We start from the raw sequence: 27,583 nt of genomic DNA, 5'->3' as shown, positions 1-27,583 counted from the left end.
GCACTTTAGTTTTCTATTGTTTTTTAAATACGCTATATTTAGTTATTTAAATAATTCTGAATAAATCAGAGTGTAAAGCTTAAAAATAAACAACGCATTTTATTTGTACAATGCACCAAATTTATTTACCCTGCTATCTGCTTTTAACGACACATATAGAATTTTGTTGTCCCCGACAGCGCAGCGTCTTTCGCGGTAACTGAACAATCATATTGAGTTCTGATATTTGTTACTATTCCAAACAAGAAGAAGAAGATGACAATTCAAACGGTAATTCGATTGTGTTCCAGATCGCAAAATGATACCTACACATTAACCAAACACGCCTAGCTGTGCGTCGACAGCGGCAATGTAGTCTTCACTTGGCTTCGCTGCACACAAAAGAATATCGAGTACTTATGCACTCATAGACGACGAGTGACCAGACCAGCGCCAGCGCTCTGTTCATACATTGCTCGGTGCAGTACTGTTGCCTGTGCAAGCATGTTTTCTTTCAAGACATCAGTTTTAATGACATTCTTACAGCAGAACGTAAGATTGTCTGATAGTGGAGGTGGTTACGAACTTTCCGAAAAAGCTCCACCTTCAAGACATCAAATTAGTTTAGGCTCATGAAAGCAAACATTAGTTGACCTATTGGGACGGGGAGATTCTGTCAAAATTTTTTTTTGCCACTGCTATACAGGATATCATAGCAGGCCCTTGGTGTGACTCATGAAGTCTGTGCTAGGCGTGCTCGCATGTGATTTGTACATTGTTCGTGAAAATTCGACTTTGAAACTTTTATGAAATTTTCACTGTTTAACAATGAATTGATAATGATAACTAAAGAATAAAAAAATTGTCCATTATTTTATCAATCTAACGACATATTGATCATTGTGATCCATCATGTGGTTACATCAGTATTACCGTTTGAAATCTTTCATACCGACGTTACACCTTGGTTTTTAGTTTCCTCAGAATGTATCTCGATATACTGCGGTTAGACGTAGTCCTACGTCAGAAAAAAAAAACAAAATGCGACTGAAGTTTTGATTTAATTGTAACATTTCAATCGATTAACAGCCCAGCGAAAATAGAGCAAATATATAAAAATAACCTCCACGACTGAAACAAGCTGAAATAAGAGTGAAAATGAGAAGATAATAATTTACTAAGAGAAGAGGCATTTTCTTGACTATCAAAAGAAATCAGGCAGCTAAGTACTCACAGCTTTCTCGTCTAACTTTAATTCTAAAACTATTACGACAACAAAGTTTGAAATTCAGGGGGTAGATAAAATGATTGAGACAGGCAAAATCAATCGTCGAAACTTTACGAAAAATTAATAAATTTTGACGAAATCGGTTTTATTTTACTGGAAAACTATCCTTGTTTCCAAGTATTACTTGAGCACTTGAATTGACTAACGAACATGTGCATTTTTGCAACGCATAACTTTTTCTGCGTCTTCCCGGTAACCGTAAGATTTGTTTGTTAATAAAATAACCTTTTTGGAGTGATTCAGCATTTCACACAAAAATATTGTGAAATGTAATAGTAACACTTTTTGCGCATTGTATGTAAAATTTATACTTCCAAAATTAGATCACGAACAGAATTATACTCCAGTGTCCATATGCTAAACATCAGTCAAACAGCAACCAAGCGTAAAGCAATAAATCATACCATGGCCATATGAATCATTGATGGTTATCACATTAAGAATGAGGTGTAATTGCCATATGCCACGCGATAACCCATTTCAGTAGTTTAAAACTTTTCAATGACATCAATTGGAAAGCAAACCCAAATTACGTCAGTTAAAAGAAGCATCCATTCTGTCTCGTAATATTAAATCAAAATTAAAACAAGTTTCTTCTACAACCAACATGACATCAGATGGAAATTCGTCTTCTCCAAGCCCAGTCAAGCGTGTAGCCCACGCTAGTAATAACTGACAATGCTTAGTAGCTTTTCCGTAATGAATACATTCACATACACTGCAGAGAAGTTACGCGACAGGAAACGCTATCTATATGCACATGTTTTTATATACCGTGTAGGCTTGGTTCAGCACGATAGCAGACCATTGACGCCACCCAAAGAGACAAACCATATTCCATTTACAAGACATGAAACGAGCTCATAACAGGCCTAAACATCAATGGTAAAGTGGTGTCTAGGGTGTTCCAACTGCCGTCAAACTTTAATTAATTGGGCATTCTATTCCCAGACTACACATCACTTTCTCCACTACCGGCCGCACTTGATAGTGCGACCCTGAAGCATGTCCCTGTTTGTTCAGACAGTAAGCCAACGAGCTTTACGTAGTAAATAAAATACAATGCACAAAAAAACTCTCCCTTGTAAAATATAGGCTATTTAAACCGCACCTAAATGGGCAGCCGATTGGGCGAGATTCCGGCAAACCAAGATCAGCAGTACGTTGGTAAAAGTAAGAAGCCGAAATCGGCTGTTCTCCTGTCCAGGGTTGCCAATGTTCCAGTTTAAACTGGATTCCTCCAGTTTTTTCAAGTGATCCAGTCAAACAGTTTATTCCCAAAATCTTCCAGTTTTTTCAGATATTTGCCAATTTTATCCAGTTTTTTATTCACTCAAGCTCCGATTGGTTTCCGGAAATATTTTTAGAACGTAAGTTTTGTAGATTGATAAATTATTTTGACAATTTCTAACAGCTTGTTCAGTATTCTATCTTCTCGCACGAAACACGATCTAATTAAAGACTGCATGACATGGTTGAGATAAAACCAAACAAATTTATCACACCGTGAAAAAATCTTCTATTTATTTTCTGTGGCGTAGCAGTTAAAAAATTGTTAGAAGAATTAGATACCAAAAGATAGCGAAGTCAGAAATAATTGAAATTTAAACTTCACTGATGTAACGGAAGAAAATGCCGCGTCAATACTTTTGATGAAGATAAAAGTAAATGAAAAAGCTCTATTTTCTTAATTTTGAGGTAGATTGATTGCGTAATTTTAAATTTTGCTGCTGTTAGAGGAAATTTTCCAGTCCATAATTTAAAAAAATGTAAGCCCGAAACAAAACAGTTCTGATTAAAATGAGTAATTTTGTGCGAAGAGTTATTTCGTTAGTTGCTGTATTCGAAACTGACACTGGATTTAGTCTCCATAACAAAAAAGCTCTCTCAAAATCATTTTATTGCTTTTTTACAAATTTATTTGGAATCCAGTTTTTCCAGTTTTTTCTTCAGCCTTTTTCCAGTTAAATTGAAAATTTTATTGGCAACTCTGCTCCTGTTGCTTCAACTGCGACATTGGTTTTTCTACGCAGTCATTTTCCGACACCAGTGTCAGATAGTGTTTGGTTGAATTATTGCTGCAGAGAAAGTTGTTAGTTTAGCCCGGCACAATTGCACAGAGTAGAGAAAAAATCCGTCGGGATAACAGGAAGGTGAATGAAATTACTTTAAAATAAATATACCTAAAATAATTTTGCACGAGTGGCTTATTGGTGATTTTTCGGTTACTGGATTTTCATCTGTTTCGCAATTCACAAACCGGTGAAATCGGACAATCATAGTTATGCAGTCTATAATGCAATCGTCGGTAAATTCAACATACGTTGGAGTTCGAATGAATAATATCTGGTCGTTATATGATAAGCGTGATAAAAGGGCTTTAGCTAGAAACCCCTACTCCGATGCGAAACACAATATAGATAATAGGAAATCGATAGCTAGGTGCAGACTTCCTGAAATCTCGCTCGCACAAAGAAGAGACAGTGTGCTTTGCGCTACAAGTCTCGTTTCTCATTCAGTCGCTTCGTGCTGTGTGCAGCGTGCGAGCGAGAAAACTTACCATTCGTATAGTCAGCCTATACACCAGAGAGACGCCGAGACACTCACCGTTAAGGCAACTGTCAACATCAAAACGGGTAACGGCAATGCAAAATCATACAGCTCGCCCGTTTTGATGTTGACAGTTGCGTTAACGGTGAGTGTCTCGGCGTCTCTCTGGTGTATAGGCTGACTACATTCGTACGAGCCATGTCTCGTCGCATGGGAATTTTTATTGCGACGTACACGAAGATATCTCGTCTCTCAACTTAACGAGTGCGGTGCATGGGCGTCGCGTATTTGAGACAGCTTGCGTGCAAATTCTCGTGAGCTCGTCTCGCGAGCTTGCCTCGCATGTTGCTTTGCGCTAATGGTGCGAGAAGGAAATTGATTTTGCGCAGAAGGAAACAGGCAGGGGATTTTATTTTTTTTTTCATTTACGGTGTTATAGCAGCATGCCACAAAACACCGTTAGAATTATCAATGATATAACCTAGTTCATTTATTTATCAATTCAAAATTCTATGATTAATTCATCCGACTTTTGTTAACATGAATTAAGAACGTATACTTATTATGCTAACGGTACGAAAATGCACCGGATGCAGAGTGTTACGTTGGTTAACAGAAGAGTTCCTTTCGTCGGTTTAGATGTCATTGACTATCTTATGATAGAACTCTGTTTTGTAGTTCTAAGGATAAAAAATGTGGTTTGAAATTACAACATCAGTTTTTCGGGAGTTAAAAATAGTAAAACCATTGAAATTGTTTATATTTTCTAGTACATGTTGATGTTGGATAGAATTTTCGAATTGAGTACACTAAAGTCGCTTTTTATGCGGGGGATACATGCCGCGTAAAAAACCGCGTAAATTCCGGAATCCGCGTAAAAAAAAACCCGCGTAAATTCTGCAATCCGAGTGAAGAGGAACCAAAATCCGCAAGACAAAAAAAATACCGTGTAAATTCCGGAATCCACGTAAAAAACCGCGTAAAAGCGACCTTAGTGTATAGATATTGCAAATCAGTTTCTGAAGGTTCGTAATAATCTGGTCGTAGTAATATAGTTTTGTGAATTCTTCCGATTAATACACCTTCAGAAGGGTCTGACGGCATATATCGTATGTAGGTACGGTAGGCAGCCTATACACCAGAGTAGTCAGCCTATACACCAGAGAGACGCCGAGACACTCACCGTTAACGCAACTGTCAACATCAAAACGGGCGAGCTGTATGATTTTGCATTGCCGTTACCCGTTTTGATGTTGACAGTTGCCTTAACGGTGAGTGTCTCGGCGTCTCTCTGGTGTATAGGCTGACTACACCAGAGAGACGCAGAGACACTCACCGTTAAGGCAACTGTCAACATCAAAACGGATAACGGCAATGCAAAATTATACAGCTCGCCCGTTTTGATGTTGACAGTTTCCTCAACGGTGAGTGCTTTGTCATTTCTCTAATATACAGTTTCACTAAGGTACAGTACGGGCGTCTCGCTCAGTTCGTAAAGCGATAAGACAACGTGTGGTGCGCCGCAGTCTCTTACCGAAGAAAAAAAAGAAAAGAAACCTCTCGTCGTTTCAGCGCGTGTACAGGAAGTCTGTGTACACGAGAAAGTCTCACGAGCTGTAGCGCACGAGCTGTATCAAGTATGTACAGTACGGGCGTCTCGCTCAGTTCGTAGTGCGCTGAAACATCGCCTTGCGCATCGCAATCCGAACCGAAAGAGAAGCGAAAGAGCAACCTGCAAATTGCATGAGACGTGTCTCGTCTCGTCGCACATGTATGGAAATTCTACGAGCGAGAGAAAGATTTCTCTCGTCGCTTGAAAAAAAAAGCGTGTGCACGGGAAGTCTGGCTAGGTGTGCTCTGGGAAATGGAACCTGTTGATTCCGACAACTGATAAGCGGATGAAAAGCGTTCGTGCTCGTATTGCGCTTCGTTTATCGCACTATTTCGATCCAGTAAAGTTGAAAGAAATAAACTTCGTTTTCAAACTACTATATCACGATGTCGTGAATGGAAGTAATGAAAATGAGACATTCTGAATGAACATGCGATTTTAAGAGCTCAACACAAAAAAATTAATCAATTGTTGAACCCATGTGCAATTTTTACAATAAACTGAGTTCGGATTCATTGGTACTGTTTTTTCCACGAAAAACTGAAGAATTTCGGTCCATATTCACAAGTTATTAACAAGAAAAATGATTAGAGACAGTAGTTATTCGCGGCAAAAAATTAAAAATTCGCGGGTAACTATTTCTTCTGAATTTAATATATTCAAAAAGGAACTTTCAACGTTTGTTTCTGACGTTAAAGTTACCTATCAAATTGGCCGTAGAGGTGAATGCCGCTTATTAGCCGACTCAGTAAAGGGTCGTGATCGTCTTGTTCAGTATTTAACTGACAAGATGTACAAATTTTTTTCATATGACACCAAGAACACCAAGCCGTTCAAGGTTGTCTTGAAAGGTCTCACCAACGATCAAACCGTTGATGAGATCAAACTTACTTTAACAGAATTACTTGGCATAGCCCCTACCCAAGTAATTCTAATGAAACAAAAATCACGAGGCGAAAACAGTCAGAGAACTGGAATTTCCCTTGTTAATTATTTAATTCATTTTAACCGCAATGAGGTTAACAACTTAAAATTTTTTGAAAAAGCACATGCTTTGTATAATGTGCGTGTAAAGTGGGAAATTTATAGGAAGTATGGCGGAGGTGAAAAGCATATCACCCAATGCCGTACTTGCCAACGTTATGGCCATGGTTCCAAATTCTGTAACATGGACCAAAAATGTCTTAATTGTGGAGACTCTTCTCACAAAAAGGACACATGTCCTGTGAAAGAGAGTAAAAATTTTCGCTGTGCGAATTGTAACGGCAACCATATGTCAAATTTTTATCAATGCCCAGTCCGTTTAGCAATTGTTAAGGCAAGGCAAGGTAAACAAAATTCAATTTCTCAATTAAAACCAACTTCAAAACAAAATTCTCCAAGCGTACCAGTGACGCATAGTTTACCTACTCCTTTGCATACCCGTTTAACTTATGCACAGGTTACAGTTAGTTCGAACATTATACCGCCTAGTGTTGGTAGTTCGAAAATGACCGTTAATATGGGTAAGCAAAACAGGCTAGAAAATAATTGTACACCTATCACTCCAGCTAATATTGCTGCCGAAAATATTTTTTCTAATGTCAACTGCCTGGGGCCTATTACGGCAGGTAAACTTTCTTTTTTGCAACAGGCAATGTTCGATCTTATGAACGCCATGTTGCAGGCAAAATCAATGTTTGAAGCCATTCAAATAGGCACAAATTTTACTATTAAAATTGTTTCTAATTTAAAATTTAGCAATGATTTTAAATAAAACAATTAAAATATTAAATTGGAATGCTCGCTCATTGAAGGCCAATGAGAATGAGCTTTTTAACAGTAAATAATGTGCATATTGCAATTATTACTGAAACATTTTTGAAACCTAACATAAAATTAAAATATGATCCAAATTACGTGGTTCATAGATATGATAGGATTCAGGGTTCCGGCGGTGGAGTTGCAATTGTTATTCATCGCCGAATCAAACATCGTGCTCTTCCCCATCTTGAGACGAAAGTTATTGAAACTTTGGGAATTGAAGTTCAAACTGAACTTGGGATTTTATTTATTGCCGCAGCATATTTACCATTCCAATGCACACGCGAGCTCAAAAATTATTTTAAAGGTGATTTACAAAAACTCACCAGAAATCGTTCGGAATTTTTCATAATCGGCGATTTTAACGCTAAACATCGTTCATGGAATAATTCTCAAAGTAATTCCAATGGCAAAATTTTATTCAACGATTGTTCTTCAGGATACTATTCTATTTTGTCTCCGAATAGTCCTACATGCTTTTCTTCTGTAAGAAACCCTTCAACAATTGATTTGGTGCTTACAGATCAAAGTCATGTATGTAGTGATTTGATCACACATGCTGACTTTGATTCTGATCATCTTCCAATAACTTTTTCTTTATCACATGAATCAGTTTTAAACCCTATGAGCTCTGTTTTTAATTATAACAAGGCTAATTGGGAAAGATACAAAACTCATATTGAGAGAAATTTCAATAATGAGCTTGATTTGCAAAACGAAGTGAATATTGATTCCGCTTTGGACGCATTAAAATGTGCAATTGTTGATGCCAGGAATTATTCTGTTCCAAAGGCTCAAGTGAAATTTGATTCACCAATAATTGACGAAAATCTTCAACTTCTAATTCGTTTGAAAAATGTCCGCAGACGTCAATATCAACGTTCTCGTGACCCTGTTTTTAAAACTATTTATAAAGATTTACAGAAAGAGATTAAGCATAGATTTACTCTTCTGAGAAATCAAAATTTTGAGACTAAAGTTGAAAAATTGAAACCATATTCAAAACCATTTTGGAAGCTGTCGAAGATTCTTAAGAAACCTTCAAAGCCTATTCCAGTTTTAAAAGATGGTGAACGTTTTCTTGTATCCAATGAACAAAAGGCTCAAAGACTTGCTCAGCAGTTCGAGAGTGTTCATAACTCAAATTTGAATTTTGTGAGTCCAATTGAAAATGAAGTCACACGTCAATTTGATTTAATTTCTTCCCAGAATTTTTTACCTGCAGAAATAATTGAAACTAACTTGAATGAGATTAAATCAATTATTAAAAATTTCAAAAATATGAAAGCACCTGGTGACGATGGAATCTTTAATATACTAATCAAACATCTCCCTGAGAGCACAATGGAATTTTTAGTAAAAATTTTCAATTGCTGCTTCAAAATTGCATATTTTCCCAAATTATGGAAAAATGCAAAAATTACTCCCATTTTAAAACCGGATAAGAACCGAGCTGAAGTTTCAAGTTATCGACCAATCAGTTTGCTTTCTTCAATAAGTAAACTGTTTGAGAGAATTATTCTTAACAGAATGATGTCACACATCAACGAAAATTCAATTTTTGCAAATGAACAGTTTGGATTTCGCCATGGGCATTACACAACTCATCAATTGCTCAGAGTTACTAATATGATACGAGCTAACAAATCTGAAGGTTATTCCACTGGAGCTGCTCTTTTAGACATAGAAAAAGCATTCGACAGTGTTTGGCATAAAGGTTTGATTGCGAAATTGCAAACTTTTAATTTTCCAATTTTCCTAATCAAAATTTGAAAAAATATCTTACTGATCGAACTCTGCGGGTTGTCTATCAGAATTCAAAATCTGATAGATTTCCTGTCAGAGCAGGTGTACCTCAAGGTTCAGTCTTGGGTCCAGTCCTGTACAACATATTCACTTCAGATCTTCCTGATTTGCCTCCAGGATGCACAAAGTCATTGTTCTGCGATGACACAAGCATTTCCGTAAAAGGAAAAAGTCTTCGTGTCATATGCAGTCGATTGCAGAAAAGTTTAGATATTTTTTCTTCCTACTTGCAAAAATGGAAAATCTCTCCCAATGCTTCTAAAACTCAAATGATAATTTTTCCGCATAAGCCTAGGGCTTCTTTCCTTAAGCCAAACAATAATCACGTTGTCAAGATGAATGGGGTTATTTTAAGTTGGTCCGGCAAGGTTAAGTACTTGGGACTAATTTATGATAAAAAACTTATTTTCAAAGAGCACATTGAGAGTATACAAGCCAAGTGCATCAAATATACGAGATGTTTATATCCTCTCATTAACAGGAATTCTAAACTTTGTTTAAAGAACAAACTTTTGATTTACAAACAAATTTTTAGACCAGCAATGCTTTATGCTGTACCGATCTGGTCAAGTTGCTGTTCAACAAGGAAGAAAACGCTTCAAAGGATTCAGAATAAAATTCTGAAAATGATTTTGAAGCGTCCTCCTTGGTTTGGTACACTCGAATTACATAGACTTACTGGTGTTGAACCATTAGAAGCTATGTCAAATAAAATTATTAACAATTTTCGACAAAAATCGTTGCAATCCTCAATTGCTACGATAAGCTCTCTTTATAGCCAATAAGTTAGCAATTAAGTTAGTTGTAAGTTTACTTCCCCTTTTCTGACAAGTAGGTTTAAATCCCTACGAATGATAAGTCCTAATTGCGAAAGCAAACAAATCCTAACAATTAAAATTACAAATTTCTAACAGTGTTGAGAAGTCACCATTTGTGATTGGACACACATACTCATTATTTACTAATATTTATCATAAATACTTAAGCTACTAACAAATCCCCCCTTTAAAAAGAAAAAAAAAAATTCGCGGGTGACAAAATAGAAAACATTCAAAATTCGCGGTAATTTCGCGGTAACCTTTTTCTTCAGCAGATAATACAGAGGTGATTGTTTTGGTAGAAAAAAGAAATGAATGTTTTATTTAATTTATTATACGGTCATTGACCCATACGATCCATGATTTCTTTGCGTTACCGACTAAAAGTACATAGTGTGTCAAATTGTTTTCAGTCATATTTTGGTATCTACAGTTTCCGGAAATCAATAAGGAAATCGGAATTTTTGTAAGTTTCGCGGCCGATGCTGGATTCCGCGAAATTCGCGGCTTCCGCGAAATCGCGATCTGCCACTGTCCCTAGAGATGATTTATGAAATTTTTCTGGGTAGCAAAGGCCTGGTTTGCGCAGGGTGGAAACATGTTTTTTTGATAGGGGAAGGGGTGATAAAATGGACACCCTAAGCCATTTCCAAAGTTCCTCCACAGTTCAACACTACAACTATGAGTCGATAGCGCAGATTAACTGAGCCACTAACGGTTCATACAAAAAATAAGAAGAAGTACTCAAATAAAGTATTTTTCGTAGTTTTCATGAGCATTTTCGAAAGCAGTTTTTTAGGGGTAAAATGGACACGTGTGGGTAAAATGAACATAAGGAGGTGGTAATATGAACACCTTGGGCGTGAACATTAATTATCCCCTTACAGATAGTAAAATGTTGTTCCATACATCACCATAGGCTGTCCATTTTACCCGCACATACATATTATCGAAAATACCTAAATATATCGAGAAAATCATTTAAACAATTATTAACCTTTGATGATTTCTTCTGGTTAGTAGTCTGAGTTCAGATATTTGCAGAAAATTCGTTATAAAATTCTGTTTTACACTTAAAAAAACCTTATTTTTTGTAGGCCAAAAATAACATTACATTTTTTGTTTTGTTTATTATTTTGACTGTTTCATGTCGCATACTTTGTCTCAAATAGCTTCTAATGCCTCTAAGATAAGGTGCCAAAAAAGTTTGTACTATTTTCAACGAAATAGTCGAGATTTAAACGGGTGTCCATTTTCATTTTACCCACAATTCCCCTATCTAATTTTTTGATCAACTCTCGAGAAAAATACTTGATCAAAATTCGAAAATCGAAATTGATCGAAATTTGTCGATAAAAAGAACGCGTTTTTCACTTTTCAATGCTGAAGCAGCTAACGGTACTGGATACAATAGGATGCTGGATCGAACAAACAATGGTGTTTTAGAAATCAATTATGGTTTTTCGGTTCACTAAGATGGAAGTGACGTGTTGTGTATCATTTGCATTCAAAAATTCGGTCTCTGCGATTAAATACAATTTTTTTTCGGTTTAATTTCACAATTTTCTTTACTCTTTTACTCTGTTATTCTTTTACTCTTTTACTCTTTTATTCTTTTACTCTTTTACTCTTCTACTCTTTTACTCTTTTACTCTTTTACTCGTTTACTCTTTTACTCTTTTACTCTTCTACTCTTTTACTCTTTTACTCTTTTACTCTTTTACTTTTTTACTCTTTTACTCTTTTACTCTTTTACTCTTTTACTCTTTTACTCTTTTACTCTTCTACTCTTTTACTCTTTTACTCTTTTACTCTTTTACTCTTTTACTCTTTTGCTCTTTTACTTTTTTACTCTTTTACTCTTTTACTCTTTTACTCTTTTACTCTTTTACTCTTTTACTCTTTTACTCTTAATTTTTTTACTCTTTTACTCTTTTACTCTTTTACGCTTTTACTCTTTTACTCTTTTACTTTTTTACTCTTTTACTCTTGTACTCTTTTACTCTTTTACTTTTTTACTCTTTTACTCTTGTACTCTTTTTCTATTTAACTCTCTTACTTTTTACTCTTTTTCTTCTTTACTGTTTCACTTTTTCCAATATTTTACTCTTTTACGCTTCCAATATTTTTGTATCACTTTACTTTTCTAGTATTTTACTCTCCTATTATTTCACTATTTTTATTTCTTCTTCTAGCATTCTACTTTTATTATTTTACTCCTCCACTACTTGGTGCTAGAGCGATTTTGAACTTCTGATTTGATCTAGTGTAGGTTTAGGTCTTGTTGAGTGTTTCCATAAAAGAAAACTGTTTTTTTTCTCTTTCTAAAACGCTCAAAGATTTCAAAATTTGTTGTGAAATGACTGAAGTTAGGAAAATGTAAGCATTGAGGTCCAAATAACCGTATTTTGACCATAACTTCAATGTTTTGGTGCTTGGAAAATTTATAGTATGAGCAAAAATTACACTCAAGTAGACCAAAACCTATAGGTCACTTCAGAAGTTTTTCATTTGTAGCTTCGTGTTATTTTACTCTTTTATTATTTTATTCTTCTTTCTTTGTACTCTTTTTTTATTTTACTCTACTATTTTTCACTCTTTTACGTTTTCATTTCCTCAAGTTTTTACTATTTTACGTTTTTACGTTTAAATTTTTTTACGTTTCTTTTCTCTTAAGTTTTTTTGCTTCGCGTTTTACTCACTTTTTTATTTTCCTGCTTTTGATACATATTTACTTATTCTCTGCTTTTTTCTGTCTTTTCTTTTCCGTTTTTCGCTTTCTGTTATCTTTATCCTGTTCTTATAAAAATTTTTTGGTAACAAGGTTTCTGCCAACATTCTGTTACTATTTTCAGCTGTTTTACTCCTGTTCCTTTTTTCTGTTATTTTATTTCTGTATCATTCCTTGTTTTTTTCCTGCTTCTTCTCTTATGTTATTGCTACTGTTCTTTTTCTATGTATGTTTTTACGTTACTTATTTCACTGCTGGTTCTCTGTTACTATTGTTCTGTAACGTTTTCCGTTCCTTTTTCTGTTATATGCCTATTTTTCTACTTCACTCTCTAGTCCTTTATCTTTGCTAGTTCAGTTTCTATTATCTTCTCCTTTTTTCTGCTATATTTATCTCTGTACCTTTTTTCTGTTTCGTCATTTATCTGTTACTTTTTCTTTGTTTTTGATTTTGCTGTTGTTTTCGCTTTTTTGTTTTAATTTTCCTGTTCCATTTGTTTATGTTACCCTCTGATACTATGGTGCTTATTACGTGAGTCACTTCACGGTGAAATCACAGTGAAGTGAACAAAATCCTATTACGGGACTCACGGAGGTTATTATGGGTGTCATATCAGTGAAGTGAGAACGGAAAAAGCGACGTTTCGCGTGGAATTATTTCACGACTATTTTGAACGGTGAAATGATTCCACGTAGATGCCATAAGTCATAAAGTTGATTGATTTGTGATCTAATGGTAAATATTGGATTTATTCTTCAGTAACGAAACGAATCAGAATTTGATCCGTGCCCTAAAGCGGTAAAATTTTCATTTTTTTGCCCGATTAAAAAAATGCAAACTAGTTTAGGAATTTTTAATACCGAAAAAAACATTTTTTTTTAATACCGAATGTCTTAGAAATGCAGAACACGTCATGATCTGGTGTTATCTGAAAAAACAAAAAAAAACACTTTCTGGGACTTAGAGGTTTTTGAGCTGAGAAACAATCTCATTTCACTTGTCCTATTCTCAATTTCACTTCACTGTCAATCTCACTCCACGGAGGTGATTTTTGTCACCTCATTTGAGGTGGAATCGGGAATAGGTCTAAAAAAGTGAAGTGAGCGTGAAATATATTTCACCGTGAAGTGACTCCCGTAATAAGCACCTATATTATATTTATTTGTTACTTTGGTTTCCTCATTTTCAATTGTTTGGTTGGTTGTTTCTTTTTGTTACTTTTTTTCAGTTTCTTTTAAATTGTTCATATGTTTTTGTTACTCAAAAATCTTACACTTTTTTTTTCTTCACAAATCATTTATTTGACACGGCACAAATACAATTCAATGTTTAACGGCGCCAATTATATCGGATGACTTAAACTCTATAAGCAAATTTTTTATCCTCGCTGCCGACTACGAGCTGAAATTAAGTCTATCTTAAAACTAGCATGTATTATTCAATCAGTGTTTTGTAGTTGAATGGTCGTCTGATGATCATCGAATGAATATGCAGCATGTATGGATTTGTTCTGCTAAGCCACGATGTCATGAGCTGGGGCAGGGGGTTGTAATCCTCGGGTTCTGAGGGTATTGTGCGGGGTCTAGTTGCTGGTTTTGGTTCGTTGTTGTTGTTCGCTGGTGTTCAAGTTGCCATATGGTGTGTGCCGCTGAGCCAAGATATAAAGAAAGGCCTCGGGTTTTCCTGGCGAGTTCGTGTGAGGTTCAATTGCTGGTTCCAAAATCGAGGTCTACGACGTGTTCTTGCCGTTTTGTTGAATGTGGGTGGAAAGGAATGGGACTAGACTTGGGCATGGATGGATTTCAGGAAAATGTATATAAGGTACATGTAGGGTAGGTCGCGACTCGCCAAGACATCACGAACAGGGACAGCTGGTTCTCTACCCTCGGCCCGGAGGGAAGTTATTAATTTAGACCTAGCGTCACGGTGTACAGGGCATGACCAAACAACGTGCTCTATGTCGTGATAACCTTCACCACAAGCACAGATACCACTTTCCCCGAGCCCAATACGACGGAGATGCGCATCAAATCTATAGTGATTGGACATAAGCCGAGACATCACGCAAATGAAATCTCGACCTACATCCAACCCCTTGAACCACGGATTCGTCGATACCTTGGGTATAATGGAATGTAACCACCTTCCCAGTTCCCCTCTGGTCCAAGAATTTTGCCAACTGATGATCGTATTCTGACGTACAAATGCGAAAAATTCATTAAAAGCAATTGGTCTTTCATAAATTTCACCGTTTGATGCGCCCACCTTAGCCAAAGAGTCCGCTTTCTCATTGCCCGGTATCGAGCAGTGAGAAGGGACCCACGCTAAGGTAATCTGAAACGATTTTTCGGATAAAGCACTCAGATGTTCCCGTATTTTCCCCAGGAAATACGGAGAGTGCTTAACATCTTTCATCGATCGAAGAGCCTCAATAGAACTGAGACTGTCCGTAAAGATGAAATAATGGTCCGTGGGCATTTTTTCGATAATCCCTAGGGTGTACTGAATAGCAGCTAATTCTGCGACGTAAACAGAAGCAGGATTATCGAGCTTATGGGAGACGGTTAAATTGTTATTGAAGACACCGAAGCCAGTGGACCCATCGAGAAGTGATCCGTCAGTGTAGAACATATTGTTGCAGTTGATGTTTCGATATTTATTGGAAAAAATTTTGGGGATCTGCTGCACGCGTAAATGATCTGGGATTCCACGAGTTTCTTCTATCATGGATGTATCGAAAAACACAGTAGAATCAGAAGTATTTGATAAGTTGACACGATTTGGAATATTCAAAGAAGGGTTAATATTTTGGGACATGTGATTGAAACAATCAATGTCATAAAACGGGTTTGAGAATTGAGTTCGATTAACCTTTCAAAATTTTCAATCACAGGACGGTTCAAGACCTCACATTTGATAAGAATACGAGAAGACAGTCTCCAGAAGCGGTTTTTCAACGGTAGAACTCCGGCTAAGACCTCCAAACTCATCGTATGGGTCGATTGCATGCAACCTAAGGCGATACGCAAACAACGATATTGTATTCGCTCCAGTTTGATCAAATGTGTGTTTGCTGCGGAGCGTAAGCAGAAACACCCGTACTCAATTACAGACAATATCGTTGTTTGGTAAAGCCTTATAAGGTCTCCTGGGTGGGCTCCCCACCATGATCCGGTTATTGTACGAAGAAAATTTACTCTTTGCTGACTTTTCTTCATCAGATACCTAACATGGCAACCCCAGGTGCCCTTAGAGTCGAACCAGACACCAAGATACTTATGCACCAAAACCTGAGAGATCGTTTTACCCATTAATTGTGCTTGGAGCTGAGCAGGTTCAGCTTCCTAGAAAAAACTACTATCTCAGTCTTCTCCGGAGAGAATTCGATACCTAGCTGTAGAGCCCAAGCAGACAAATTGTCCAAGGTGTCCTTGCAAATCGGCAGCTTTGGCTCCTGTAACAGAGACCACGCTGTCGTCGGCAAGTTGTCTTATCGTGCATGAATTTGCCAGACATTCGTCGATGTCATTTACATAAAAATTGTAAAGAAGGAGGCTTAAACATGAGCCCTGGGGAAGACCCATGTAGCTAATTCGAAAAGTTGCCAAATCACCATGCGTAAAATGCATATGCTTTCGGACAACAAATTGTGCAAAAAATTGTTTAAAATTGGAGAAAATCCTTGTCGGTGAAGTTTGCCCGAAAGAATGTCAATAGAAACGGAATCAAAAGCCCCCTTAATGTCCAAGAACGCAGACGCCATTTGTTCTTTGCGAGCATACGCCAGTTGAATATCTGTTGAAAGCAACGCAAGACAATCATTCGTCCCTTTGGCACGGCGGAAGCCAAACTGAGTATCTGATAGCAGACCATTTGATTCGACCCAGTGGTCTAAGCGACGGAGTATCATTTTTTCCATCAATTTCCGGATACAGGATAGCATTGCAATCGGCCTATAAGAGTTGTGATCAGAAGCTGGTTTCCCTGGTTTTTGGATGGCGATCACCTTCACTTGCCTCCAATCCTGGGGTACAATGTTTTGCACCAGGAACTTATTGAACAAGTTCAACAAGCGCCTCTTGGCATTGCCGGGTAGATTCTTCAACAAGTTGAATTTGATTCTATCTAACCCAGGCGCGTTATTGTTACAGGACAGGAGGGCAACTGAAAATTCTGCCATCGTAAAAGGTGATTCTATCGCGTCGTGGCCCGGAGACGTATCGCGAACAAGGTTTTGCGCAGGAACAGAGTCCGGACATACTTTCCTGGCAAAATCAAATATCCACCTACTTGAAGACTCCTCGCTTTCGTTGACCGATACGCGATTCCGCATTCTTCGGGCTGTGTTCCAAAGAGTGCTCATTGATGTCTCCCTCGACGTCTCGTTTACGAACCGACGCCAATATCCGCGTTTCTTTGCCTTAGTCAAGCTTTAAACTTGGTATCAAGCTCCGAATAACGTTTAAAGTCGTCGGCATCGTCTGTATCCCGGAAGGTCAGATACGCGTCGGATCTTTGCGTGTAGGCATCGGAGCACTCTTTGTCCCACCACGGGGTGGGAAGCGGTTCTTTGATCGTTACGCCAGGGTATTTCTTCGTTTGCGCTTGCAACGCGGCGTCGAGAATCAAGCCCGCGAGGAGGATGTATTCTTCAAGCGGTGGATGATGTTGAATCGAATCGACCGTTTTTGAAATCATTTCCTCGTATAACTTCCAATCGACATTCCGTGTGAGGTCATACGGAATATCAATTGGTCGCATGCGAGTTGAACCGTTAGTAATTGAAATAAGAATAGGCAAATGGTCGCTACCGTGAGGATCGAGGATTACCTTCCATGTGCAATCCAACCGTAGCGCTTCGAACATAAGGATAGATCCAAAGCGCTTGGGCGCGCTGGAGGTTTCGGGATACGTGTCATTTCACCGTTGTTCAAAATAGTCATGTCGAAGTCATCGCAAAGGTTATAGATCAAAGAGGAGCGGTTATCATTGTAAGGGGAACCCCAAGCCACACCATGAGAGTTGAAGTCTCCCAAAATCAAACGTGGCGAGGGAAGAAGTTCTATTAGATCAAAGAGCAGCCGTTGCCCAACCTGTGCTCTGGGAGGAATATATATTGAGGCAATACAAAGCTCTTTACCTTGTATTGTCATTTGACATGCGACAACTTCGATGCCTGGAATCGAGGGGAGGTTAATACGATAGAAAGAATAGCACTTTTTAATCCCTAGAAGTACTCCTCCATCATGGAAGTTAAGATCAATATTTGAAGTAAGCCAAGTTTCACAAAGGGAAAATGCATCGCATTTGTTTTTATTTATCAAAACTTTAAGTGAATCAATTTTTGGTTTGGATACTTCTACAATTCCACTGTAAGACAGAGATAGGATCCTTCATATACGCAGATGAATTAGGCATCGAAGGATACAATCGCTGCAAGGAGGGGCCATTGGGCAGTCAACTGCTTCAAAAATGATCTAACTGTTGGGAGAAGTACTGTGAGGAAATTTTTAATTGGATCAGGTATATTGAAGTTTTCAAAAATCCAGTCCACGATGTTAGAAAAATTCACCAATCCAGAGTTTATTTGATTATCTGGGTGTGCAAATGGAACAACTGGGGTTTTAGATGTTCCAGGAAGTGCTGGGAACTCCTTTTGGGACTTTAAATTTGCAAGCCCAGGAGGAGTTTGCTTCGGCTTTTCCGCAGCACTTTTAGATTTGTTCGTATTATTCATTCCATCTTGAGAAACCTTAGGTCCTTTCCTGGGAAGCTTAGGAGAGGAAAGATTTTTCCTCTTTCTAGTCTCCCCAAGACAGGCAAAAGAAGTTCCCTCTAGTGGTTCGTCAGAGTCGGTTTCATCTGAAGACAACAGATCAAAGGGGTTCGATGTTATGGTAGAAGTGGTCACGGTCTTCTTAAGAATCTCAGCGTAAGAACGCTTTGAGCGCTCCTTAAGAGACCGTTTAATTTTATCTCTGCGTTGCATGTACACCGGGCATGCGGAAAGCTCATGCAGATTTTCCCCGCAGTGAATACACTTTTCAGCGTTTACACTGCAAGAAACTTCCGCATGAGTCTCCCCACACTTGCCACACCGTGCCTTATTGCAGCAGTAGGCAGCTGTATGGCCTAACTGCTTGCAATTGGTGCAATTCATAACACGGGGCACATACAAACGCACAGGCAGACGAACCTGGTTGATAGAAACGTGGCTAGGGAGTGCAGATCCGGCAAACGTAACGCGAAACGAGTCTGACGGAGTGTATACTTTTTTACCGGAGACGAGCGACATGGACCGTAATTGCTTAACATCCAATACTTTCGCCTCGGTAGTGGATTTTTTGAAGCAGCCTACGCCGCTTCCCAGAATACACTCAACAGTCAGACTCGAATCGGTTATTACACCGTCGATCTCCACGTCTCGTGCAGGTACATACACGCGATACTCGCGTGTAAAGAGCTCAGAGCGAGCTATATCGTTGGCCTGATCCAGATCATTGACCACGACACGGAGCTTGTTTGGTCTGACTTTTGCGATTTCGGTCACGGCCTTGTATCGTGACGTCAGATCTTTCGCGATTTGTAACGTGTTCAGTGATTTTCGTCCTGGTTTGGGCCTCATGTAGAGAACCAGTGGACCCGTTGATCCGTCTGGGTAGAGCCTGGGACGAGGATTGACTAAAGCAGGGACAGAGGGGGGAGGGTTAACAGGAGGGACAGGGTCGGGTGGGTTTGGAGACGGGGGATCGGGGGCTAAGGGATCCACATCCATTGCGCTCAAACTAGCGCAACAGTACAGTGGCAAAGAATCACGTACCTCTTCTTCTTTGTTGTCTTCAATAGCACAATCACCGAGTCTTTCGGTGCTGGAACGGGCAGCTTCGCAGCGGCACAGCTATAGCACAATAGCAGGATGACCTTCGGATTATCAGTTTGTCTTTACACCGCACTTCGCACTCTTTGAAACACGACCGAGTAAGCAATGCTTCTTTTCTTCTTCACACAGTAGCGACTTTATAGCGAGACAATCACTGAATGCGTCCGTGTTCGTCGAGCGTTCGGGACGGAATGAAAAATCTTACACTTGTTTCGATGTTTGTTCCAAAACTGTTTTTACGATTTGCTTACACTTCAGCATTAGGCGTCGTATACGAATTACGAAACGCATTAAGAGGTAGGGGGAAGAGAGTTGAGTTTCCGTTACATATTGTTACATATGAGGAAAGGAGGGGGGGTGGGGGGTAGTTGAAACAGTCACGTAACAGTGATTTTCTTTCGAAATCAAAAATTTCGGGGGTTAAGCGTTACGTAATTTTAGGTGGAATCATACTCAACGTTACAGTAAATTTTGATGATCCCGGTGAATGCAGCAGTGCGTCAGAGAGCCACAGAGTTACTGCTCACCGGGTTCTACGTCTGCTTTCCGGAAAACTCATTTAAGTCTCTGAAAAAGTTATCTTTGCTAGAAACACCAAAATTCACAGGAATGATCTTTCAATTTTGCCGGTTTGAGCTCTGGGGCAAAACATTTGTTTACCAGTATAATCAATATTATTAACTTTTACAGTACTTCAAAGTGCATGGAAAAAAATATAGCACCTTCAAAAATTATTCTCGAATATTTTCGACGAATAATGAATGGAAAATTCCTGTCGTTGTTAAAGATAATTTTCCCATCATCATCGACTTAACAGTTGTGAAAAAAATCGATAAAAGTGAAATCATCTAAGGCCGACCTAGACCGCACTGCACTTCAAAACAAAGCGCTTATCAAAGCTCATGAATATATGATAAGTTTTTGATACAATGCAATCGATTGGGACGGACGAACAGGACATGTGACCGGAACCGTGCTTTGTGATTGATCGTTATCATTGTGTGTCGAACATTGCTTTGCATCGAGAACATCAACTGAAAGCTATAAAGCGTTAAAAGCACCGTAATTAAGAAAGAATGAATACACCCAAGGACAACGGTATAATAGTATCCTTTGTGCCGAGAACACGCGATGTAGGGTTTTCCAAAGTGACAATAAGTAATTCAAACCATTGCTTTTTCTACGTGAAAGTGGAATTACTTTAGTAACAAAATCGTTTGGCCGCACTGAAAGGGATGAACCATATTCAAGGGCAAAGTTAATTTACAGATCCATTAGTAATACCTCAGAATGAAGCATGTAGTTGATCTATTAAATGATTATTCCCTAATGAGTAATCAATAGGGACGTTCCTTCTATATTGACTGCACAATAATAGGAATGTAACTCATTTCAATTCGGACTATAAAAAGACCTCTCACCTTGCTGCCGAAAAGCTTATCGACATCGCGGACAGCAAGCGGTGCAGTATAGAACATCCCTAGAAGAGTGTAACGTTACTGTAGCTATTCGCTCAGGGGCAAACAGTAGACAGTGAGGCAAGAAGTTATGCCGGAAAACAACGCAGAAGATATTCACCGCCCGGCTGACTAATACACGAAGCCGAGAAAAAACTGGTTCACATTCGCGATTTGCGCGTCCGACGGTGCGGTTCTGTTTACTTCGGTTCGTGTCGATAGTTTGAGCTTAACGGAACAGATTGAAGTTCAAACAGTTTAACATAGCTGGACAGGTATTGTTATTGAAAGCTACAGTGAAGTGTTGTGTAAAAGTGAAGAAATTATCTCATTTGGATCAGCTCTAAAGAGAGGGAAGCAGCACTTTTTCATCTGCGGGGTGTACCATTGTGTAAATATCCAAATTATTATACAAATATTATTTTATAGTGTGTTACGACGACATAAATTCTGATTCACTTCTTTAGTGGTGACCTTGTAGAGTGCGAATTGAGTCACAGAGTTTCGCGAACTGTTCCGATAAAAGACATCTACGATAATTTTATTCCTAAGACGTACACAGCATACACAACTAAAGCTGTGTGAGGCGCAAAGTTGTTTCACTCGAGTTATTCGTCACGATCTGATTCTAGCATTCTCAGAAGAAGGAAAAAATCAAGACCACTTGATTTAAGTCGACCGATTTCACTTATTAGCTGGGTTTAGTTTGAAATTTTCCATTCCAAATTGAACTTAGCTCGGATCATTTACCTCTCACGGGTTGCTACCCGTCTTATTCGGCGACCGGGGCCAACGAAGCGCGTATTTGGGTTTTATTGTTGCCATTCGCAGCTACGCAAGGTTCCATCCATATTTGGCCTTGTCTGGGGTTGGCTACTGTTGAACAGGGCGTCGCAAGAGAACACGAGTCAACCGGCAAGACGAATAATCATTTCACGCGTGGTTGGTTTTTTTCCATTCTCGATAAATATTGTGAGTAAATATTTTACCGAACAAGCCGTATGGCATTTGCGCTGCTGATTGCTGAGGAAGATATGGAAAACCCTAGATGAGTGATTTTATACATAAACTTCGTTTAAAGTGGATACAGTTTATTGCAGATAATTCATATTTTTATTGACAGATACAGTTGATTGAATTGCAAATCATGACATTGTTTAACGCCAATAATTTTATATGATCGCACAATGGATTTATACTACTTATCAGTGTTATTTTTCCAGTATACTTTTTCCCTCATACATTTATAATATTCTACGATGTGTGGAATATGAGCTATGATATTTTTCAATCTTTCGTTATCCGTAATTCGCCTTCTAAGAACATTCAACAGCATGTACATACTATAACCTTGATTCTACGACATATGATTTATTTAATAAGCATTTTTGTTTTAGCAAATATCATCTTATTATTTCGAATTAAAATAAAATCTTAGAGAAAAATATCTATCTTAACGGCGGAGAAAAAAAACTTAAATACAAGAAACGGATACAAACATAAAAGTCGAAAAAAATATTGAGAGTTCAGAAAGCGTATACATTACTGAACGACAAGAATGAAAAAATGCTCAAAATAGTTGCCCTAGAAATATTATAGCTTTCTCACCATATTCCTGTGAAATTTGGTGCCTCTAGCCAGTGTAGAAATACGTCAACTTACGTCAAAGTGTCGCATAGTAATTGTTCGCCGGGTTCGTCACTTCAACGTTATGTTTACGAGAAAACTCATTAAGTCTCTGAAAAAACGTTGGGAGCTAGGGGCACCTATAAATTCACAGGAATGGTTATAAAACTATAATCTTTCATTTTTCCCAGGTTGAATTTAAGGGCCACTCCGGTGATCACCAGTGTTATTGATTCGCAATGTTTGATTGAAAATGTATACCAAAACGTTCTACGAAATAACATTTATTGTGTTATTTTGAACATTCCAGAACAAACAACTTGTCTAAGAAAGGGTGGAAAATCTAATCGGAACATGCAGAAAAAATCCAAAATTCAATGCTCAGAGCAGTAGATATATAGTGTTGAGTTCTTAAGGTTATTTAACCCGTGAATCTGACCACTTACTGACCACTTTTATTGCTCAGAAGTTGCTCAGAAGAAAAAGGACTTCCAATTGATATACAGTTTGGTACGCCAACTTCTACGTAGCGCATGAGTATTTGAATTAAATTTATCTCGTGAATCCAACCACATAGAAAGCTGCCGTCTTTAGGAAAGATGCTCAGAGCGTCAAGGGGTTTCAACAGGCTAATAATTTGATTCGGGAATCTGTCACAACGAGGTTCTAGTGTGCATGAAGTTTTCAGTATTCTCTACTTTATTTCATGAATTCAATCGTTTAAAAGGTTCAATCTTTAGCAAAATAGATTGGAAGGATAGTGGCTTTTGGCTCAGTTTGGTTGGGATTTGGACCACTACATGGTGCTAGTAGTCTCAAGAATCCAACTACTTATAAAGTTTAGAAACTTGAATTTTTCGAAATAAAAACAGTTGCGGTAAACATGCGATACGCATACTTGAAGAAAAATTTCTAGGAAGCAAACATCGCGGGGTAAGTTAGGATCAAAATACGATGAATTGCGGGCACACTGGTGCCACGTAGCAGTAGCATTTCCCACCAAACAGTTCACCAACCAGAAGTCTTTGACCTCCTGAACAAGTTTGCTGAAGACCACAACTTTCTTGGAGGTTGGAACCGTGAGATAAGTTAAAGTCAAAAAAAAAACATTTCGTGCTCACTACCTTTCGAACCTTTTGGACAAGTTTGCTAAGGACCTCTAGGAAGAAAGTCGGAATCTCGAGATAAGTTAGGATCAAAATACAAAGAGTTGTGTGCACACTAGCGTAACCTAACGGTGGATTTTATACTAAACTGTACACCAATCAGTAGTTCATTACCTTCTGAACAACTTCGCTAAAGACCGCAGCTTTCTAGAAAGTCAGAATCCAGTTTAGGCCAAAATACGAAGAATTCAGTATGATATCCTAGAAGGGCTTTTGTTCCATACGTCGGAAGGACTTAGGAATCCTTTACCGAGGACTCGCAGTCTGTGTTATATTATTACTCGGCATTCGCAAAGTAGGTGTTCCAGAAGTGACTTTTTTGCTAGCATAGTATGAATCCAGTCAACAATACTCGTGTGAAATCCTTTTTCCTTATTGTCCTAGATATTGAAGAATAGGATGCGTTGTCAAAAGCAACTTCAATATCCAAGAAAGAGCACACAACAATTCCTTTAGCTGAAAGAGATTTTTCAATTTTCATAACCAGCGTTTGAAGCGTTGTGATAGTGGATTTTCCAGTTTGATAGGCAAACTGGAACTTTGAAAGCGGTTTTGTTTGCATGTAAGCTGTATGAATGAAATCATTCGCTTTTTTTTTTCATTGTCTTCAACAAAACCAAAGAAAGACTAATGGGTCTGAATGATTTGGGATGCGTCCTATCACGCTTCCCAGTTTTAGATATGAAGATTACTCTTACTACCCTCCATTTTGATGGAATATGATTCAACTTTAAACTGCCCTCAAAAATCTCAAAAAGAGAAGAAATTAATATTGCTTCACCTTTTTGAAACAATGCAGAAAATATTCCTACAATCTACACTTGCAGATTTGAAAGGCTCAAAGATTCTCATAGCACTTTCCACCCTAGTTCTCGTAATAATTTCGAAGACTTTCAAACTTATTGTTCCACCACGGCACGTCCCAAATCGATGACGACTGTTTGGCGGGACAACTATTTTTGTATGCATTCATTACCATTTCATTTAGCTGAATTATCATAGATTCTAATTCTAAAAAAGTTTTTGTGATGGTTCAGTGTGTGTTCCAGTCAGGCTTGTTATTCTCCTCAGTATGTGGAAAGAGAGGAGTTAATATTCACTGCGCTCTTCTTCTCTGGCATGAGCGCAGCCTGTAGCAATTTTTTGCACGAAACTATTTGCTTCTGCGTTGTGCTGTGTTCCTGCCGCTCGTAGAAAAAATTAACTCACTCACTACATACACCACAGCCGAGCGAAACCAAAGTGGTGAACCACTCTAGAGAGAATACACAGAAATACACTGTAGTGCGCGCTGCTGATATAATAGAACAAAGACAACTTGAGTTTTCTCGTAGGAGAATATGATGCGGAGTGGCGCCTGGATTTATTTTATTAATTTCAAGATGCAAAGCAAATTCGACTAAAAACGCAATCTGTTTTCCTGCCCAGATACTTCCCCCATTTGATGTATACTCTAGCTCTGTCATGTAGTTATTATGTGTATCGTTCCTTTGTTTGAGAAAGATCACCTTAGTATTTTATCTCGTAGGAGAGATAGTTGTTTCAGATTCCACCACGATGTTTATGGAAGCTCGTCAGATACACACAATTCGATGCTCTCTTCAAGCAAGGTGTCGATTTGCTCTTCAAAGTAAGAGCAGTTATTTGTACACGCTGGAGGACAATTTTAAATACTGGTTCTAGAGCAGTGGTTCCCAACCTTTTTAGCTCCGCGGCCCCTTATGCTAAACACAAAGAGTTTCGCGGCCCCCTCTGCGAAATACAGAGAGCTTCGTGGCCCCCCTAAAATAATTTCAGATACAAGTTTTGCGGTGCGAGACAGCGTTTTTCAGTCTCAAGTCATTTTGCAAGTCTAATTTGTTTCACGTCTTGGTCCTAATACAAAAAAAAGTTGAATATCCGCTTTCACAAAGCGTCTCGGGTTTTTTTTCTATGGCCCTTCTTACTGGTTTACTTTACGCAGATTTTTGAATTAACTTAGTTTTTACGCGGATGTTTAAATTACCGTTTTTTTATGCGGATTCTCGAATTAACGCGTTTTTTCTACGAGGTACGTATCCCTCGCGTAAAAAAACTTGACTGTACCTACTCTTTCTCAAAGTGGCTATAACTTTGAATTTATACCACTTAGAGCAATTCTACTGATTTCATTTGAAAGATGAGAACATTTCCAGCTAAGTTCAGCCTTTACATGTCGAAATAAACATAAAAATACAATGCTGTTTCGATTTTATCACGGTCAAAAAAACATTTTCCGGTGAATCTAATTTTTCAAAAGTAGTACAGTTTCAAACGTATTTTGCGGTTTTCTTATGAATAACGTGCTTAACATTTTTGTATTTTAACTCAAATTGAACATTTTAAACCGCTTTACAGTTCGTTTTTTTACATTGATAACTCGTTGTTTGCTTTCGTTATCGAGAAATTACAATTTTTATGAAGCAGGTTTGGTTGAGAACCTTTATCAACATAAAACTGGCAATGAAACTACAAGTTCTGCTGCATTTAAATTGTAATTTCCCGAAAATTGAAGCAGATACAGAGTCGGTATAGAAGACCGAATCGTAGACCGGTTTATACGTTCAATTTAAGCAAAAAAAAAACATTTTTTTTCGTCTTCCAAATTATATTTTTGTTTCAAGTTTTGACATTCTCTAACAGCCGCTTGAGGCTGCGACATTAGTTTACCACTGTTCCCAAAATCCCTTCGAACTGTTAAATTCAATTCACTTCAGCTTGTTGTTTTGTATTTGTTTGAACCGTTAGTTTGTATGTAACAAATAGCTGAAAATCCACTTTATTTACAAATCATATTTTGGCATGAAAAACACTATTATTAGTAGGAAATGCATGAATAATAGCAATGTAGACATATTTAAACACAATCAGTGGAGCATACGACAAGTCCCAAGTTCTACGAGCGCTTTGTATAACAAATTCAAAAAAGAGGTGAAGTGATCAAAGTTACTTCGGCTTACGCTATTATTTTAAATTTGGCAATCAAACACTTTCGAAAGCCAAAGTTGGGAGTTTGTAGAGGTCAAACAGTAACTAGATTATAATTCAACCACAGACTAACAGACATAACACTTCGAACAAATTTTCAATAAAATCATCGTCTGGATGATTCCAGTACTTTACGTTAGTAACACTAGCACCATCTGCTGTCGTGTTCGCGCTGCGTCATGTATTTCGACATCAGCGCCAGCGTTACTGCATGTGTCAAACGGGGAACTACAAAATATGTATGAGATTGCATGACAACGCCCCAGACGACGTTTTCGCGCGATGACTGTTATTCGATTGAAAATTTTAAATGAACGTTTTTTGTGGCGATGAAGCCAGGTTCCAGTGTTACGTCTGTTAGTCTGTGATTCAACTATAATTACCTTGCTTGATGAGCCTTTCGTCATATTGTTGCAACTGAATATGAAGTAACCATCAGCTTCTTAGCTCGATTGGACTGGTCAGTTTCTCTAAAGCTTCGCCTTCATCCATGATTTCGCATAGTTTTCATTGGTATTGGCGCCTTAGACTACATGAAGTTTTTTAACAAGAACCACAATGTCTTCATGACTTCAAACTCCTTGCACACAAATAAACGAAATCTAACAGAACTGGAGGAGTGGATTTTTTTTATTTTTCAACTTTCAGATTATAACAATACAATACAAATATAAATGAATAAACATTGTGCAATCACAAGAATCAACTATGAAGAAACGTAAACACGTGCTAAATGTCTACACATACTACGCACAAAATCTGCCAATATTTGCCTTCTATTCGCGTTCAGCTTGTTCGGTACCTACTCTTATACCATCAATCAGGCTCTAGCACAAACGACAGCTAACGATTAACCGAGTT

The 27,583-nt window shown here is 38.1% G+C and overlaps 1 protein-coding gene across 2 annotated transcripts in view; it reads left to right on the top strand.

The window, feature by feature from the left end:
* Positions 1–3,261: 3,261 nt before the first annotated feature.
* Positions 3,262–27,583, top strand: part of LOC129721589 (calcyphosin-like protein) — a 31,826-nt gene continuing 7,504 nt past the window's right edge. The window contains exon 1 of one of the 2 annotated variants that reach the window (XM_055674338.1): positions 3,262–3,420. The gene's annotated coding sequence lies outside the window, so the exon portion shown is untranslated. Of the gene's footprint in view, positions 3,421–20,742; positions 21,316–27,583 lie in introns of those variants that run through there. The other variant, XM_055674339.1, reaches the window with a different exon arrangement.

Source organism: Wyeomyia smithii, chromosome 2, assembly GCF_029784165.1.
Source record: "Wyeomyia smithii strain HCP4-BCI-WySm-NY-G18 chromosome 2, ASM2978416v1, whole genome shotgun sequence".
Classification (NCBI taxonomy): Eukaryota; Metazoa; Arthropoda; class Insecta; order Diptera; family Culicidae; genus Wyeomyia; species Wyeomyia smithii.
This window is presented reverse-complemented; position numbering and strand designations above follow the sequence as displayed.